General features: G+C 42.1%; 1 protein-coding gene across 5 annotated transcripts in view; it reads left to right on the forward strand.

Moving 5' to 3' along the window:
* The window catches only part of LOC147104273 (protein-tyrosine sulfotransferase 2-like), a 129,068-nt gene that overhangs the window by 22,788 nt on the left and 86,812 nt on the right, over positions 1 to 19,468 (forward strand). Inside the window, exon 1 of one of the 5 annotated variants that reach the window (XM_085961468.1) lies at positions 16,167 to 17,435. The exons of the other annotated variants lie outside the window; for them this stretch is intronic. The gene's annotated coding sequence lies outside the window, so the exon portion shown is untranslated. Of the gene's footprint in view, positions 1 to 16,166; positions 17,436 to 19,468 lie in introns of those variants that run through there. 5 annotated transcript variants of the gene reach the window in all.

The following is a 19,468-nucleotide window of genomic DNA, read 5'->3' on the forward strand; positions in this document are numbered from 1 at the left end:
CGCATGTTCAGCCATTCCTCAGTATCACACCACAGATTCAGTTTTCAAATGACTCCCACCACTTGGTGCAGGCACAATACACCCCCCCCCCCCCCCCTGTTTAAAGGTGCAGCAGGCTGCCTTTCAAGTAGTGCTAGCCAATGTTCCCTCTTTGTACTGTGTGGGCCACGAACTCCCTTAAGCGCGACCTTTTCGTCCCCCATAATTCCACGTGATCAGCAAATTTTGAGATTTCAGCCCTTGCAGCCAAGTCCAAAACACCTGTACACACGGACTCGAGGTGTTTGGGGCGGGAAGGTTGAAATCGTAGCAAAGTCAGAAAAATACACATCCCTACCCCGTATAGAACTAAATCAGGAATTTCAGTCATTCTTTCACTGCCATTACATCGAGATCCCACCCCAGCAGACCTTCACATCCTGCCCAGCTGTCTTCACAATTCCCTCACGCACGAACAATCCGTAATCCTTGTAGAACTTGATGAACTTCTTGGGCTCTTTCTTTCCCTGGTCCAGGAAGAATTTGATCAGTCGTTGCTGCAGAACATCTCGCAACTTCCATGTCTGGCATGTAGAAGATGACGACTTGTTAGGACTATAGAATGACAGACAAAATAAAAAGGTTTGTGGTTTTCCCCTTTTCTGGTTCTCTTCCTAAACGTCTTCACAAGTCAATAAGAAGCAATACGTAACTCCTACAAATCCTCCCCGCTCCTCAACAGCATGGTTGCATGTTTGTGCAAAGCTACTCACTTCAGTCGATCATTCAAAATCAACTATTGAGAAATTTCAATTTTAAAATGTTTTAAGAATTTCAGAACCTCTTTGAAAGCGTTTGGACTTCAAGACCTGGTTGAAACTTGTTCAGATGAGGGGAAAATTGATTTTTGTTCCTGTTTCTCCAAAATCATATTTGAAACTTGAGGGGGAAAAGTGTTTTTAATACTTTTATGTGAAAAGTTCATTAAAAATCTTTAAATTCTTTCAAGTCTCGTTGCAGCTTTGACAGAAGTTGCTCCAAGTTTCTCTTTCCCTCTTCAATGTTGTCGTTAAACATACTGCAAAAAATAATAAAATAAACTCTAATTCCAAGCGGAGCTCAAATAAGAAAGTGAATAAAGTGGTTAAACTTCCTAAAGGCGGTGAGGTTATCTATCCCCTGCCTTGGCGATGAGTTGGGATCAGTTTTGGAGAAGTTGTTTCCTCTTTATGCTGCTGTTCCCTCCGTCTCTCACAGACTGAGGTACAAATAGAGGCACAAACTTTTTCGCCTCTCTCATAACCCCGATAGACTATTTCAAAAAGGGGCCAACACCTGGCAAAATTTAACTGGAACTTGCCATGGCACATTCAACATCACTTTCCTGTATTTTTTTCCGGCTTTAAACAATTTTTTGAATTAAAAAAAAAAAAAAAAAAATCCCATTTTTTGTTTCACTGAGGGCCTAAAACTTGTTTGTTTTAGCCTCTTCCAGCGGCCATTGTACATGTGCTGCGCCTCCACCTGTGTTCCAAAGTGCGGCCGCAGCTCAGTCCCCTAAACGGACTACACGTGTCGGGACCCTCACACACACTCTCCTCTCCTCTCCACCCCAGTCGAGCTCTCTTTTCCTCCACCACCACCACCGCCCCCCCCCCCCCCCCCCAGTCTCGCTCTTGGGGGACAACTACTGATGCGTGCCGCCATTGAACAGCATGGGTAGAGCTGGCATCAGGCAGCACCAATTTAATGTGCTGACTGCACAGCGATGAATGGGCACGAGTTAATCACGTACCGTGATCTCCACGCCTGTTTTCGGGAGTTCTCCAATTTTATCCCCCATAGTACCCTTGTATGTCATAAAGAATTATATTTTTTTGCAGGAGTTGCTGAGTATAACAGCACTTTGCCAGCACTGGTTTACAGGCGCAAGGCCAGCTGCTAACAGATGACTCTTGTTTCCTATTTTGTTGGGTTCAATTTATAAGCACATTGTGATTATTACTCATCTTAATAAGTAAAATGGTTAATCTGTTTGTAACTTTCTTTATTCTTAAATGACCTTTTCCACATTTTTGATAAATGACTATTTTCCCTGGTTGTTGGATAGTTCTATTTTGTTGTTCAGTGAGTAACAATGAGACCATCAAAGTGCATTGAACAATTAATATTCAAAATAGTCTCTTAGTTTACTGAAGCAGAAGTAGCTTCTGTTTCTGTGAAGCTTGTTTGTTGATATACCGAGTCTCAGCAGTTCATTGGTAGTTTTGTGATGTTTCATTTATCTGTACCAATGTCAAAACCACAAAACTAGCAGTGGCATTGCAGCAGTCATAGTCATATTCTCGCATTACTATAGCAACTCTGTATGCCTGCTGTGGAGTGTGCTGGTTTAGGCCCTGGAATAATATCTAGCATTGTCTTGCCATGTGAGTCTCATTTGAAAAAGCTACTTCATAGGTAGGATTTTATCGAAAGCATTTACTAATTTTACAGTATTAATTTGATGAATAAAATCAAATTAATTTGATGAGCTGGTGCTTTGTTGATCAGTACGTGATCCAGCATTTAATGGAATGGCTGCGTATTCGATACTGCATTTTTTCATGTTTTTTCTGACTGTTTAACTGTGGACATGTTTCTGTATGGATTAATGTTTTTGATTGGCTGGTTTACATTTTATTTGTGTTTCAGTTTGCTTATGCAAGGTGTTGTCTATTGCATGTTACAGTAAGTATCTTCTGTTTGTGTTCACTGTATTTACACTACACGCTGTATGAAAGCTGACATTGTGCTTATCCTGGGGGAGCTGAATGCTATTTGTACAGGTAATGGACTCCATGTATGTAGTGCTGGTACACACCTGAAATGCTGGACAAATTAATAATGCCTCATCCACAATAGTGCAGCTTGCCTGCTCTTAGAAAGCAGCTTCTTTGCTTAATGAATATACAGCTTGCTCAGTTTACTGTCTACATGTACAAGAGTTGACAATGAATCATATAAGGGCCAATTTCACAAATGCATGGTGCTGGAGGGGGCCTCACATTTCCTCTACTCGGTCTGTCCATCTGTTTGCATACATTGGGAACACGCTGTCCATTTCAAACTAGAACTCGCGCAGCTGAAGCTTCTTCCCAGTCCATCCAGACCCTGTATGCTCTTTTTTTTCTTCCTCGTCTTGTTCCCCCAGCCCCAGTGATCCCAATCCCAGAGATCCCTCCTCAAGACCAGTACTCTGAAACAACTGGATCTCCCTTGAGTGCTTTGAGAGCCAGCAACTCCCTTCTTAGTTTTCCCAGATCCTACCATACTTGGTGACTATTTTTAGTGCTATTGCTTCGATTCTTTTCTGGTTTATTCTTTTCACATGACTCTCTCCCACTTCTGGTCCACTCCACTTCTGACTTCCATCTTCGAGTAGCACCATTGGTCACAGCTGAGAGCTGGGAACACTGGGCCTCTTGCCTGACCTGACCACCTACTGCTATCTTGGCAGCTTTTGCTGTAAATGAAGATATGTTCTGGCCACTCCCAACTGCACACCCCATTTTGCTCCTGACTAACCCATGTGCTAGTAAACTGTCATAATGCCGAGTTCCCAGCCATGACACGGAAACTGACTTTCATTTCCTTAACCACTTATTTACAACATTTGTATTTTCTTTTGCAACTTGTGACAATCGTGCATTTCTTGGAAGAACGATATCTTTTGCAACTTGCAACAGTCACGTGTACATTTCTTAGGCAAACCACTCAAGTCACTCAAACTAATTTTTCTTCAGTCAACTAACTACAAATTTAAAATAAGGTTTGTAACATAATAAAAACAAATTTACATATTTCACAATGACATGACTAAATGTAACTAAGGGCAGGGATTTCCTCAGATCTGCTCCCGCTGCGCTGCTGTAACTTCGTTAGAAGTGTGGCAGAAACCCCGTTTACATGAAGTTATGGCAATGGAGCGGGTACAGCTCTGAGGAAATTCCCAGTCTAAGTGTATCTTGAGTGCCTTTTCTTTGAAGACTTGTCCCCTCTCAAAAATCTTGATATTTTTGCCCAGTGCAATGACTCTTTCTCATCAGCTGAAGGGAGATGGCACTGTCTTAAGTGTGTGCAATGTGCCAAATGTCTCAGGATGCATCAGTAGGATTTTGTCAGCTTAACTGGGACAATGGCTGATACGGGGAGGGTGCGGGCTAGTGCGGGGAAAACCCGGCAAAGCTGGGAACACGGAGGTCCTGGCGAATATAACGGCAGGACCAGGTTATAATTTTTTTTTTTCCATTTCCCACTTGGCAGCCAGCCAAATTGACAGGCTAGCCAGCTGCTGGGTGGGAAAACCAGCAGCAGGAGGCCGCAGCTGGAGAGCGAGACTGTGGTGGGGGGGGTTGGAGAGTAGCAATCAGGAGGGAGGGAGAAAGAGATCGAGGCTTGTGGTGAGGGGGCAGGTGGGGGTAAGGTCGGCAGTTGTGGCGGGGAGGGGTGAGAGAGAGAGAGGCCGTGACCAACAGAGGGGAGGGATGCTATAAATTTACTGCTGGGTTTCCCGAGCCCTTGGTAACCCGGCCAACAACTATTAATTTTAATTCGGGAAATATGGGAGCCTGATTTAAATATGTTAATGAAGTGTGCTGCCTCTCCACTACCCACTGCCGTAGAACTGGCAACAGGCGCATTGGGGATGCATTCCCAGTTTTTACATTTTTAAACCCCGACCCCCCCTCCCACCTGTCTTGCGGGGTTGGGGGGGCGGTGGTTAATATCGAGGCCAGTGTTTTTCTTCAATCTTGAACAGTATTTGGTTTTTCTCTAAATTTTTTGAATAAAAGTTAGAGGATGAATTTTAAAAGCTTTGTTACGGTAAAAGTGTGTATGAGAGAGAAAGAAAACATGGAAACAGTCGGAGACCACTTTACGTATGTCTTGAGTATTGATTGTACACCAGCATTTGTGTATTCCAAGAACAATTTATTTATTTGCGATGGAAAAGTCAATATGGAAATTTGTGTATAACCACATTCCAGTTTGTGTGTTTCTGAAAATGATTTGAATACAAACTGGATATTCAATTTAAGAAATTTTGAGCTAAATGTTCGCACAAAAGTTACCTCATTGTGCTTTAGAAAGCAATAAAGGGGCACAAGCATTTAATGTCTGCCTTCTCCTGTTGTTCACAGTTCCCAAACAAATCACCGTTTACACGACGGTTGCAGTGGGTGAGGAAAACACTAATTAATTATTTGCTGTTGAGGTGAAAAACCTGGAAGTGTGAGGCAATTAACTCCTTTTGTATAAAAGGATGATAACACCATAATCCATTTCATTATTGTGCATTTAAATAATAGTTATTTGGGACCATTGCATTGTAAATCATGTTTCCTGAGAAATCTTGGAAATGTTTGATTGACAGCAAAATTGGCCATCCATGGAAGATGCTGCTCATGTCTCTCCACCCCCCCCCCCCACCCAGTTTCAACGCGATGCAAAAATTGCTGAATGGTTGGAAGTAAAAATGCATTTCATTAAAGCAGCCATGTGTTATTAAAGAAGTACCCTCTTCAAAAATCCACCCTTGTCACCTCTGTCCTTGCAAACTAAAGCTCCATATCCAAAGTCTTTGAATGTGTTGTTGCCTCCCAAATCCGTGTCCACCTTTCCCGTAACACCATGTTTGAACCCCTCCAATCTGGTTTCTGCCCTAGCCACAGCATTGAAACGGCCCTTATCAAAGTCACAAATGACATGCTATGTGACTGTGACCGTGGTAAACTATCCCTCCTCATCCTTCTCGACCTGTCTGCATCCTTTGACAGTTGACCACACCATTCTCCTTCAACGCTTCTCCTCCATTATCCAGCTGGGTGGGACTGCCTTCGCCTGGTTCCCTTCCTCTCTGTCTAGTTGTAACCAGAGAACCACTTGCAATGTCTTCTCTTCCTGCTCCTGCATGGTTACCTCTGGAGCCCCCTCCTATTTCTCATCTACATGCTCCTCAGCATCATCATCTGAAAACACGTCAGGTACCACATGCACACTGACGGCACCCAACGCTATCTCACCACCCCTAGAAGTCACCAGTAAGCTCTCTACAACCTCTAACTTTCCTCCACCTTTCACCACTCATTTCCATTCAATCCAAACTCCTATCTCATCCACTTGCCACCACCAACCTCTTTCCCAGACCCCACCAGCAACATCTCATTTCTATAGCCCAATTATTTTCTCCTGTAACATTTCATACCTCCCTACTACTCAACCCAAACCCCTCAAACTTTTCTCTATGCGTGTCACAAATCCAACCTCCCATCCACATCAGAAACAACACAAGCCTATGAAAACATATCCTACACTTGAACGCTAAAAACAGAAAATGCTGGAAATACTCAGTAGGTCAGGCAGCATCTGTGGAGAGAGAAACAGAGCTAACGTTTCAGGTCGATGACGAAGGGTCGTCGACCTGAAATGTCAACTCTTGTTTCTCTCTCCACAGATGCTGCCTGATCTGAGTGTTTCCAGCATTTTCTGTTTTTATCCCATATTCTCTGCTCCCTTGGCGCTTCATACAGCTATCCGGTTGCCTCTCATGTCACTGTGCATGGCCCCCTGTTTCTTCTCACCTCTGTCTGCACTGTGTTATCCTAACCGCCCATGCCTCAGCTTATGATGTCCCTACGGTAACACCATATGTTCCCACTTTCAATCATATCTTCTTTCCCTAGTTGCACATTGCCGCACTTGCACTGGTCACTCACGAGTAGTCCAAGCATCTTACTTTTAGGGGTGTGCCCAACTGTCCAATATCGAACGAAACGATAGCGTAACCCAAGGGTGTAACCATTGTGATCTGATCTAGATATTCAAGTCTTTCACGTGCTGTTATTGCACCTCTCCGATCTTTTCATAGGCTGACCAAGAAAACACTTGGTAAGACAAGGCCATATACAAATCAGTCAGCAAGTGAGCGTACAGAGATATAGTTATGATCAAACTCACTTAATTCATTTGTCTTCCTGTAATAATACTAAACAATGAACATGCTACACATCTCCACATGAGTGAATCAGCTTGTTTGATTTAAACAGAATACTTCTAATCACCTTCCTACATCCTAACCACCTGAATTTGGATGAAGCTTGCCAAAGCAGCTTTCTGTTGAAAAACCTGACTGTCAAAGTATGTTTTTGTCCCTATTTTATCTCGCTGTGTACAACCAGAGGAGAAAGCCTATACCAGAAAGCCCCTGTTGAGTGCCATGGGGGCTTCCCAACACCATGGCCCAGTATTTGCTGGAGCGGGGCATCTCGTGGAGTGCCCCGTGAGTTGGAGTTTTTTCTTCAACCTTCAGCTCAGAAATATTTTTGCGCCGCAAATTGCTGGGAATGCGAGTTAATGATGCGCGGAGACTTCAACAGGACATCTGGGGCTTTGGTGAACGACGGGACCAACAGCCTACTTCCTTAACCAATTAAATTTAAGGATAGAGAAAGCAACAGAGGAACGACTGAGAAGGAAATGGGATGAATTAGAGTCAAATTAGATACAGAAAGTGAAATAAAGAGGGAAAGAAAGATTGGATTAAGAAACAAATGAAAAGATTTTTTTTTTAAACCTAGAAACAATTGACGACCTACAAGAATGAGACTGCACAGTTTAAATTGTTCCCTTTCTGGGCCTCTGGTTGAGTGGAATTACAGGAACATAAATCTCGTCATTAAAAGGGTCCTTGCATCGTTAAATACCAGCCCTAACATTCTGCGGCGAGTTTAATTCATATTTACCACAAATCCAATAATTTCTTGAAACGCGAGGGGAGATTGACAGCGCGCTCCCATTTTTGCGAGGCTAATGGCGGGCGTAAATCGTCCAGCAATTTGTGGCGATTCTCAACTCGCGCATATTTCTTCTTCGCCACAAATTGCTGGGTTTTTTAACGCACTAATAACGACTCGTGCCGTGAACTTGCCATTATTTTCCCAGCAAATTCTGGGCCAGTGTATGTTAGGTGTTTATTGATTACAGAGATAGGCTAATTATTTGTTTGTTGTTTTCGGTCTTTAGGAAAACAACTTCTGTGCCTGGCTTATTAGCATTTTAACCGTTTTTCGTTTGTGAATATCCATTGCTTTAAAACCAATTCAAATGTAACTCTTTCCGAAACACTTTAACTTTCTGTGGAAAAATGGTCAAGACAATCTCAACGTGACAACCTCATTCTACCGTACCTCTACAACCTTCTCCAAACTTGGTTTCGCTCCCACGCCCTTCAATCATCAGACTGTGGCCAACTGTACATCCCATTCTCCCTCGTTCTACCATTGGTGGCAGAACTTGTCACCGTCTCAGATCTGCTATCTGGAATTCCCTCCCGAGACCTCTTTGACTCTTTATTTCACTCTCCTCCATTAAAAATCTTCTAGCAACCTTTTCGCTCAACCCTTCATTCAGCACTCCAAAACTTTTCTTGCTGGCTTGGCATCTCTTCCCCTTACCACTACTTTGTAAAGTGGCTTTGAACGTTTGTACATTAAAGGTAAAAATATGAGTGCAAGTTGTTGTCTCTTTTTTTTTTTCCTTTAGTTACTTGGCTAGCTTTAATAGGTTACTTCTCATTGCTCAATTCAGTATACCTTTTTGCGATGTAAATGGAAAAACTACTAATGTTGGAAATAGAAAAACAAAATGTTGGAAATGCACATCAGGCCCATCAGCAATGGAAAGACAAGGTTAATGTTTCAGGCGGAAACTTATCATCAGAACACGAACCTGGCTTCTCTTTCAGATGCTGATTGATCTGTTTATTTCCAGCCTATTCTGTTTTTATTTCAGCAAGTGCTCTTGTTGAGCCTCGATTATTATTGATAAGGTCTGTACAGGAAACTTTGAGTTATCCGGAGGCGAACCGTCCGGCAAGCTCGAGCCACCGGCAAAAATCGGGAGCTGTTTTTTATTCTTTTTCTTTTCTTTTCTTTTCTTTTTTTTTTTGAACAGTCAAGTTCTGTAAGGTCTGTAGCTAAGCAACAGCTTCAGCTAGAGATGCTACAGAGACGCTTGCCGACTGTTTAGAGGCTGTTGCTAAGCAACAGGGTTTGTTGATTCATACGGAGATGAAAATCTCCGTATGTTTCAACATTAACTCTGGAGTGTCCGGCAGTTTTGAGGGAACGGCAGCAGCTCGGTCCCGTCGGTGCCGGATAGCACAAAGTTTCCTGTATGTAGTGGCTCTGATTGATAGGATGTTAGTAATTTTGTTTCCATAAAAGCATACTAATTAAGAAGCTACAGCTCTATTGCACTATTCTGATGACATCTCAAATTATTGTGCAGGTATGTGTTAACACGCTCATATCTTTCTGTCCGACTAAGATTCTGTTATTTGAGTGTTGCCAATATGTTGTTAAATGTGAAGCAAAAGTATTAAATGATCATATTTGTGCCAAGGTTGCTGAAGTGGAGATATCTGATCCTCTGTTTATCACCTGACTCAAACATGGTTTCTGCTATCAAACAACTTGTTCTCTGTCTTTGAAGAGAGACAGAAACACAACACTGAATCCTTTTCAAAATTTTAGGTTGTACTTGCTTCCACTGTTCTAGAACTTAATCTTTCTACCAGTAGTTGACTTATAATTTCCAGAAAAACTAAAAATTCTATAATTTAAGTTAAAAAAAAAAGTATAAATAGCACTCCTATTTTACAATTACCTTTTCAGTTTTTTTAAAAAAGCATGGAAAAAGTACTTGGAGGACATAAAGTGCATTTGGAGGAATAATATTTGCATAAAAATAAAATGTTAACATCAATTTTTACAGTGAAATGCATTGAGTTGGTTCAAAGTTATTAGCAAGATGACTTGGAACATCCCCAAAGTAATTTGTCATTTTTACCAACTAAAATTTATTTCATTTATGCTTCTCATATCCGTATTATTTCAATCTTTTAAGCTGTTCTTCTGTGAATTTAATGCATATTTGCATAATTTGCTTATCCACTTAAACTGTGGAGCATCCAGCAGTACAATTATAGATTTTGTCCTTTTCAAACTTTGGGTTGTCAGGAGAGAGCATTATGAGCTACGTAACACTAAGTGAAGCACTGGTGATTACAGGTCTGTCACTGCTAATGTTAATGTACATGATTTGCACAAATAGTAAAAATGTATTGGATGTGATTTTCCCCACCCCCAAAACTGTAGGTACAGTACTAATGCTAATGTTATAGAATAGAATAGTACAGCACAGAAGGAGGCCATTTGGCCCATCAAGACTGCGCCAGCTCTTTCGAAAAGCAATCAGATCAGAATGATTGTTTTCATTCATCCTTTCACCGCACCTATACAGTGCCTTTCACCGCACCTATACAGTGCCTTTCACCGCACCTATACAGTGCCTTTCACCGCACCTATACAGTGCCTTTCACCGCACCTATACAGTGCCTTTCACCGCACCTATACAGTGCCTTTCACCGCACCTATACAGTGCCTTTCACCGCACCTATACAGTGCCTTTCACCGCACCTATACAGTGCCTTTCACCGCACCTATACAGTGCCTTTCACCGCACCTATACAGTGCCTTTCACCGCACCTATACAGTATCTACCTTCCGCCCATACATCTCCCATATCTACACTAGGGCACTCCCTCACTCACCCAATGCCTGTCTTTAGTGTAAATATCAAGCATTTCCAGATTAGTATTAGCAATTTTATCAGTTAGATTTCAATAAAACATAACCGTGTGATGCAAAATTTTAACACTTAGCAGTATAATTACACATTCTGCCCTTCCAATCTAGGGTTGTGTTTGGAGTGAGTTTTTTGATCTGTACAGGAAACTTTTTTTTTTAATCCGGCACGGACGGGACTGACGTGGTGCCGGTTCATCAAAAATTCCGGATAACCGAAAGCTATAATAAAAGATACGGAGCTAAGAGCTCCGTATAAAGCAACAAACCCTGTTGCTTAACAGGTTCAAAACAATGGCCACAAGTTGCAAGCGTCTCTAGCTTAGCAACAGCTGCAGCCACACCCTTGCACAGTAACACATGGAGGAAGGCAAGTAATAAAAGTTACCTGAACCTACTCCTGCATTTTGCCAGTTAACCGAGATTTCTGGTTATTTAGGTACCGGTAATTCAAAAGTTTCCTGTATATCACTAGGTGAAGTAGCAGTGCTAACATCTGTCACTAGGTGTGATAGTGATGAATTAAGAAGCATATTGCACAACATGAAAGCGAGGCACAAAGTGTGATTTTTTTCCCCCTCTTTTTTCCTCCCCCCCCCCCCCCATTATATTGATGGTGAAACACTGAATAAGCCTAATGAGAACAATAGCAACATTGATTATATGCCGAGTAAATCTTTTTCTGGACTTCCTTAACCATGTATTAGAGCTCCTATCACACCGCATCAACAATATAGCGCAATGACATTTTCATTCCCCAACAAATAATTTGGCTTCTTTCAGTATAGTTACTAATCTAGAGCCAATTTGAGCCAAACTGTGGTGTTTTGTGCTCTGAACAGATGCCTACCAGTAACCAGTTTCAGACTACCCAAACTCATCTCACTTAGGGCCCATACAGTCAAGTTTTTCATTCCATCAGTTTGGACTGGATTTGAACTCTGGTTAAAAGAGTGTTGTAACAGACTATGCCTCCCAGCCCCTTCTACACCAGCTAGTCTTTGGTGATCTCAGCATATTTTGTAAAGGTGCATCTTTGCCACTTAAATAAGTTTTGTTTGAGTATATATTCAATCCACAGAGACAACAGTTTAAATGTATAAAACTCTAAGCTCTTAGGTTCACACTGCTTGGATTATTGATTTACCATTTTCATATTAAAGGACATAACTTGTACTACACCAGCTAGAGATCTTTAGCAGCTTTCTTGATGTGCCAAATAACGGCCTGAATCCAAGAGATTAAAGCTTAAAACTAAAGGCTTTTATTAAGTAAGAACATGGCATCAAGTTAACACAGGGCAACCATCATTCATCACCGACCCAGCCCTTATGAGTAAGACTCGCACCAATCCAGAGGGGCGGGGCTAGGGAGGAGCATTAGTGGTTACACCTGTAGAACATTCCAGACATTAACAAGTACAACAGACAATACAAATGCCAGAACATTTCATCACATTTCTCAAAGGCTGTGTGATGTACATAATTTTTCAGACGTAGTCCATAATCTCCTGAAATTTCAGCAGCTTTTAGCTGATATCAGTGTAATAAAAGTCGTACAGATCCTGGGAATCCCTGGCCCAAGACCGCACAAAGTGGAGGAGAAGCATCCGGGAAGGCGCCGAACATCTCGAGTCTCTTCGCCGGGAGCCAGCGGAAGCCAAGCGCAGGCAGCGCAAGGAGCGCACGTCAACCCAAGCACCCCACCCACCCGCCCCTTCAACCACCGTCTGCCCCACCTGTGACAGAGACTGTAGGTCCCGCATTGGACTCATCAGTCGCCTGCAAACTCATTTTTAATGTGGAAGCAAGTCATCCTCGGCTCCGAGGGACTGCCTAAGAAGAAGAAGACGACAGATCCTACTATCCATTGAAAGGTAAATCAGTTGTCAACAACAACTTGCATTTATATCATGCCTTTAACATAGTAAAACATCCCAAGGTGCTTCACAGGAGCGTTACCAAACAAAATTTGACACCAAGCCACACAAAAATATTAGGACGAGTGACTGGTCAAAGAGGTAGGTTTTATGGACCGTCCTAAAGGAGGAGGTAGAGAGGTTTAGGGAGGGAACTCCAGAGCTTGGGGCCCAGGCTGCTGAAGGCACGGCTGCCAGTGGTGGAGTGATGAAAATTGGGGATGCGCAAGGGGCTAGAATTGGAGGAGCGCAGAGATCTTGGAGGGTTGTAGAGCTGGAGGAAGTCACAGAGACAGAGAGGGGCGAGACCATGGAGGGAATTGAGGGTGGAGAATGGGAGAGCATTGGAATAGTCTAGTCTGGAGGTGATTAGAAGTCAACATCACTTCAGAAGGAGAACATGCTGCATGACCAAACTCCTCAAATACAGCCAAGGATGAAGTTGAAAGAGACACTGGAGTCTTGGTAGACTCGACACTCAACATGTCCAACTAAATCCGGACCAGCAAACCGACAAAGCCAATAGAATATTGAACTACGTAGCAAAAAGGGTAGACTATAAGTGTGAGGACGTCATGAGCAAACTGTACAGCACTCTGGTCAGAGCACACCTTTTAATACTGTGTCCAGTTCTGGTTGTCAAGATGCAAAGGAGACTGTCAAGCACTGAAAACAATGAAGAGAAGAGCCACTAATCCCTGGGGTCAAAGGTCTGAGTTATGAGAAAATACTTGGGCATTTCAGCCTTGAAAGGAGGTGCCCAAGAGGTGATCTTATAAAGGTGTATAAGGTTGTTAGCAGAATGGAAAAGATAAATCGAGAATAGTAATTTAAATTGAATATGAGAATAGGACAAGAGGACACAGGTTAAAGCTTATAGAAGGTACATTTAGGATTGATATTAAGATGTTCTTCACACAGAGTGATCAATACGTTGAATGGACTTCCAGATAAGAGTAATGGAAGCAAAAACCTTGCAATCATCAGATGGATGCTGCAATGAGAGGGATTTAGGGTGTTTCTGGATGGATAAACTAAGATGGGCCAAATGGCCTTCCTCATCCCTAATTAGCTTGTGATTTTGTGTCAGCACATTCAGGAGAGGAGGTGGTAAGGGAGAAAATTGACAAAAAAAGGAAGAAATAAATAATTTGGTTTCTGTCAAATTGAGATTCAGCATCCTTTGTATTTTAAAGCTGAATGTTTCAAAGATCACAATGTAACCTGATCTCCTGCATTGTAGCACAGCTGTTTTTAAAATGAGGGAGCTCATCTTTGCTGAAAGGTATCTTGGAAATGCTTTAAAAAATAAAAATAAAAAACCCTTTAATAAAGTTTCTCCCTGTCCGTTCGCTGAATGGATCCTGCATTCATTTGATATTTGAAACAAATACCAGATTGCCAGTATTAAAATCCCCTGCTTAGTAAAGGCTTCCTTTTATTCAGTGCTTGGACACAGAGCTTGACTGATGCTTTGTTCATTCAAAACAGCTTTGGAATGAATAAAGGAAAGTACTTCAGCAGAATGGGAAAGGACTTAAAAGCCTGCTATTTATCAAATCCCTGCCAAAGCCCATACAGTAGATTGTGAATCTGCACCCATCACCTGTACAGTAGATTGTGTCACTGCCTATCTGTTCATTGGATTCTGAATCTGTATCCACTGCCTGTTCAGTAAATTGAGAGTCTGTAGCCATCACTTGTACAATAGATTGAGTGTCAATAATTAGTGCCTCACTGCAGTATATAGTCTGTTATTTTATATTCTCCAATTTTTCCCTCCTCTCTTGAGGCCAGTGACTCATGCCAAGTATGGTTTCACACAGTCCTTCATTACCATCCTCAAGTGGACAAAGAGCGTCAACAATCACAACTTGCGCTGTCAACAGTCTATTTGACCCCAGTCCTGTTCTCTTACTTATAAAGGGGACTTTCAGCTGAAGTCAATCAGGAGCAGCGACTCCTGTTAATTATTTTCCCCTCCTAACACAAGGATAGTGTGGCTAACCGTAACACTCCTAACAGCTTCCACAACTGACATCAGTAAACACTTGGAACCTCGGTCTTCCTGGATTGAATGGCTAAGTATTTCAACACACAGGGCTAAATTCTATATAACTCTTAAGTAAGACAACATACTGGATTCTGCATTTGCATTTCAATACACACATGGGTGGTAACCACTTTTGCACTGTGTTCGCTGTTTGCAGTTTGTGTAGTACATGTTTTATCTATGTGCAAACAGCAATTTTAATTTATAATGCTATTTTATTCTATGAAATCTTGATATTTAACGCATCCATCACATCCACATTATTTGCAGCAGTCTTAAAGCACCATGTCTGACATCCAGTCTTACATGAGCCACAATTTCCTGCAGCTAAACATTGGGTAGACCAAAGCCATCGTCTTGGGCCACCGGCACAAATACCTTGCCCTCACCACTAATTCCACCCCTCCCCGGCCAACGTTTCATGCTAAACCAGATGGTTCGCCCCCTCTGCATCCTATTAAACTCCAAACTGAGCTTCTGACCCCATATCCTCTCCATCACAAACACTACCATAACATCACCCACCTTTGACCCTATTTCGGTCCATCTGGCGCTGAATCCCTCATCCATGCCTTTGTCACCTCCAAACTCGACTACTCCAATACAGCTCCAGGATGGCACCCAGCCCAATCCAAAGCATTAATTTCCGTTGTAATGAATTACTGTGTGTAGGATGTCCTGAACACACTGGCCCAGATTGCCCCCCATCCTCTACACTTTATAAACATCAGCTCATCCCTTCTGTCTGTATCCTGTCCCACTTGCCATCATGCTTGTCCTCGCTGATCTACATCCAGTCCTCAAACACCACATTTTTTGTGTTTAAATTGCTTCATGGCCTTGTCTAACCCCATCTCTGCCACCTCCTCCAGCCCCACAGCCACCCCTCGCGACTCTCTGTTCCTCTGAATCTGGCCCCTTGTGCATTTCCAACTCGCTTTGTCGCATTATTGGTGGCGATGCTTTCAGCCGTGTAGGCTCCACTCTCCAGAATTCCCACACCAAACCACGCCGCCTTCTTCAGGACCTTCTCTGAAACCCACCTTTGGTCATCCTGCCAATATCTCCTTCCTTGGCTTAGCATCCATTTTTTGATTATGCCTCTGCGAAGCACTTTGGACATTTTTCTATTTTAAAGGTGCTATATAAATGCAAGTTATTTTATCCCGAGTTTTTTCCCCAATTTCACTTGATGGCGGGGGGAAAAAAGTGATTTATTTGACAGGATTTACAGGTATAATGTTAGTTCTACCGTTTGCTGCTTACACAATTATGACCAACTTTTGAGGCTATGGCACCCAGCCCAGTCCAAAGCACTAATTTTTGCTGTAATGAATGAATGACTGACTGTCCTAGGATGCCTTGAATACACTGCTCCAGAAATTGCTGGAGCGGAGCATCTCGCGACGTGCCTCGTTAGTTAGACTTTTCCCCTCACCCTTCAGCTCGAAAAATCTTTGCACTGCAAATTGCTGGAAGTGCGAGCTGATTACAGCAAGGCGAAGTCAATGGGGTATCTGGGACCTGGGTGAACGATGGGGCAACAGTCTATCTCCTTAACCAATGCGATTTAAGGATTGAGAAAGAAAGGAATGACCGAAGGAAATAGGGTGAATTAGTATCAAATCAGGTACAGAAAGAGAGAGAGAGAGAGAGAGAGAGAGAGAGGGAAAGAAGGATTGGATTATGAGAGAGAGACAAAGGAAATAAGATTTTTTTTTAAAGTAAACATTTAAAAAAAAATCTTTAAGAACAATTTACTACGTGCAGGAATGAGATTGCACAGTTTCAAGTGTTCCCTTTCGGGGCTGAGTGGCATTGCAGGAAAAAAACATTTAATTTAAAAAGGGACCTTGCGTCATTAAGTACCAGCCCTAACTTTATGCAGTGAGTTTAACTGGCAGCAATTTCTTAACTCAAGATGAGGGTGAGCTGCCTTTTTCACGAGGCTAAAGGCAGAGCAGATCGACCAGCAGTTTGGCTCATGATGTGGAGACATTAATTACTGAAGCTCTTAAACTTTGTTATGAACATTTTAATCAGCGAAACAAACTTGTGAATTCAAATCAATTTCTTGACCTTTGATCAGTTTTGGGCTTGCCAAAAGTTAGCAGCCCTATGTAGGAAAAATATGACCAGCAAATTCAGTAAATACATTGCTCAAGCCAATGTTCGTTGGGCGTTCTTTCATTATGCCGCCTTGCACTTGGGTTAATTAATCAGGTTAGTTAAAAAGTATGTCAACAACTGCTTCTCTTGACAGGATCAATGTTCTCCCTAATTATTTTTTTAGATTTTGCACATCTCCCATTGGAAAGGCAGTGGCCTGTGTGGGACTTCCAGACAGCTGCGTGGCCTCGCAGCTTAGCGGGGACGCTGGGCAGGACCCAATCCAAAACAATAACACTCAAACGGTAATTAACTCGCAACAGAATTTTATTAGCGAGGTAATTTCACGGTCCAATTAAAGTTCTGCTCCGATTTCTCTTCTCACTTATTTATCTCGGGCACAAAGCACTAGCACACCTGCGACTGTGTTGCAGTAAACAAAAGTAGCAGTCCTAAGACACCGAGGTGACGCGTGGCTGTGACTCCTGAGGAAAAGCTACTGATAAACAAACCCAGAGAGACGCAGCATCAGGACTCCCGCTTGGAGAATCTCCAGGCTTCAAAGAACCTCTTTGCATGCAGAATGCACAAAAATCTACTACTTATTAAACTTTTTTTTTTTTTTTTTAAGAAGGTCTCTTATCGCCTCATCTCCTTCAGGCACTGACTCTTGTTGGATTACAGTTCCGTGAGTACCATCTACCCTTCAGTACCTCACACAAGCCTAGTCAACTGAGCTGAAATCATGCTGTAATATTAGTACTGAATGTATCAGCATGTTCATGAGATTCTACTGACTGCTATTTTAATAAAGAGCTTACCTTGCTAAAAACAGTTCAATTTTATTCCTTTCAGCAAAATCAGAATGGCAAATAAACCTAGAAACTCCCTCTTTTTAGCCTCTGGCAGTACGAAATCTCCTCATTAAGTAGGCCCTCTAGACAACACATTTCATTTCTCTGTGTTTTCTAGCAAGTTGCAGAGTCATTAAAGAAATAAATTCTAGAATAAGATTTAAAAATCTTAAGTATTCCCTTTTGCAATAGAAGTGCTTATTGTTTTAAATGTCAAATTGTCTGTTGGCATGAAGTCCTTCAAGTAAGGTTCTCCCTCCTTGGTAGGTTGCTCCAGTGACGTTAGTTACAGGGAATGGCCTGGAAAGGGTCTGTTGAGAGTGTATGTGACTTTATGTTGGCCTGAGGGCTGCACCCGAGCTGTCTGGGCCTGGGAATTTACCCTATAGTTAGGCAAATTTGCATATCCAGCCTGTAATGGTTTTCAGGGGTCCTGTGGTTCCCCAAAAAATTATTAGTGTCATCCCTTCTTTCTCTCTCCAAGTCTTGTAGAGGATCCCATCTATTTCTTCCTGACAGTAAAAATGATGAGGAACTGGATTTAGTGCATTCAAAGCTTTTTTTTTTCCAATCCATGCATTTTGAGTATGATTATATTTGATATTGTTTTGCTTTTTCATTGATATTGGACTAGTGTCACGTCCATGTGGGTCGATTTATTAAAAAAAAAAAAAAAATTTAACCAGACATTGTAGCCAGACTAATGATAACTGAGAAGGCAATGAGTACAGTTTTTTAAAATCCCCCCTGAAGAAGTTTTAGAACAAGAGTTAAAAGTGAAGCAAATAGTTTACCAGTGTACCAAATACTTAATGATTCCACAATCTTAAGGGAATCTTGTTCGGTCTACCCACAAAAATCTTCATAGTTAGTGGGATCCATAGTTCAGCACAGAAAGAAATAACTTGCACTAATATAGCGCCTTTCACAACCTCAGGACATCCCAAAGCGTCTTACAGCTGATTAAGTACTTATGAAGTGGAGTCACTGTTGTAATGTAGGAAACGTGATGGCCAATTTGCACACAGCAAGGTCCCACAAATAGCAATGTGATAATGACCAGATAATCTGTTTTAGTGATGTTGGTTGAAGGATATGTTGGCCAGGACACCGGGAAGAACACCCCTGCTCTTTAAAATAGTGCCATGGGATCTTTTATGTCTACCTGATCGGGCAGGCGGGGCTTCAGTTTAATGTCTCACCTGACAGTGTAGTACTGCACTAGTGTGTCAGCCTATATTTTGTGCTCAAGTTTCAGGAATGGGACTTGACCCAGAACCTTCTGACTCTGGCAAGAGGGATACCAATGAGGCACGACTAACACCTGGCTAATATTGTCAGAATAACTTTAAAGATGGAGCAATTGGCTGAAGTAACATCTTTGATCCATTGTCACTGACCATCTAATTTTGTTTAAAGATATTTTAGTCACTCTTGTTTTGCAGGAGAGTAAAATCAGGTGGGGTGTAAACAGACGTTCAAGCCGAACTAGTCTGTTCCCACTGGGCAGGTTAGGTTAAAATTGGAACTGTTGAATCGGAGCTATGCACATTGAAAACTGCCCTAGCTGAAATATTTAAATCAGCAGAGAGATTGAATCTGGAGTCTTTCTGGGCTGCATGACTCAGTCGCACGCCATGACTTTACCCACAATGTGAAGAGAGTGGTTTAATGTATTTTGTTTGAAATTTGTGAAGTTGGTGCTGATCAGGTATCAACGAGGGTGAAATTACGAGACTGTCAATATGTGAGAGGGACTTTACCACAGTTTGTGTTTGTTAGAGTCAGGGAGATGGCTTTACTTCTTGCTCTGTTGTGTGCAACTCCTCTGGGACAAAATTGATCTTTTTTCTATTGCGGAAATAGA

Source organism: Somniosus microcephalus, chromosome 19 (genome assembly GCF_052327205.1).
Source record: "Somniosus microcephalus isolate GS21.2 chromosome 19, FLI_Smic_1.0, whole genome shotgun sequence".
Lineage (NCBI taxonomy): Eukaryota > Metazoa > Chordata > Chondrichthyes > Squaliformes > Somniosidae > Somniosus > Somniosus microcephalus.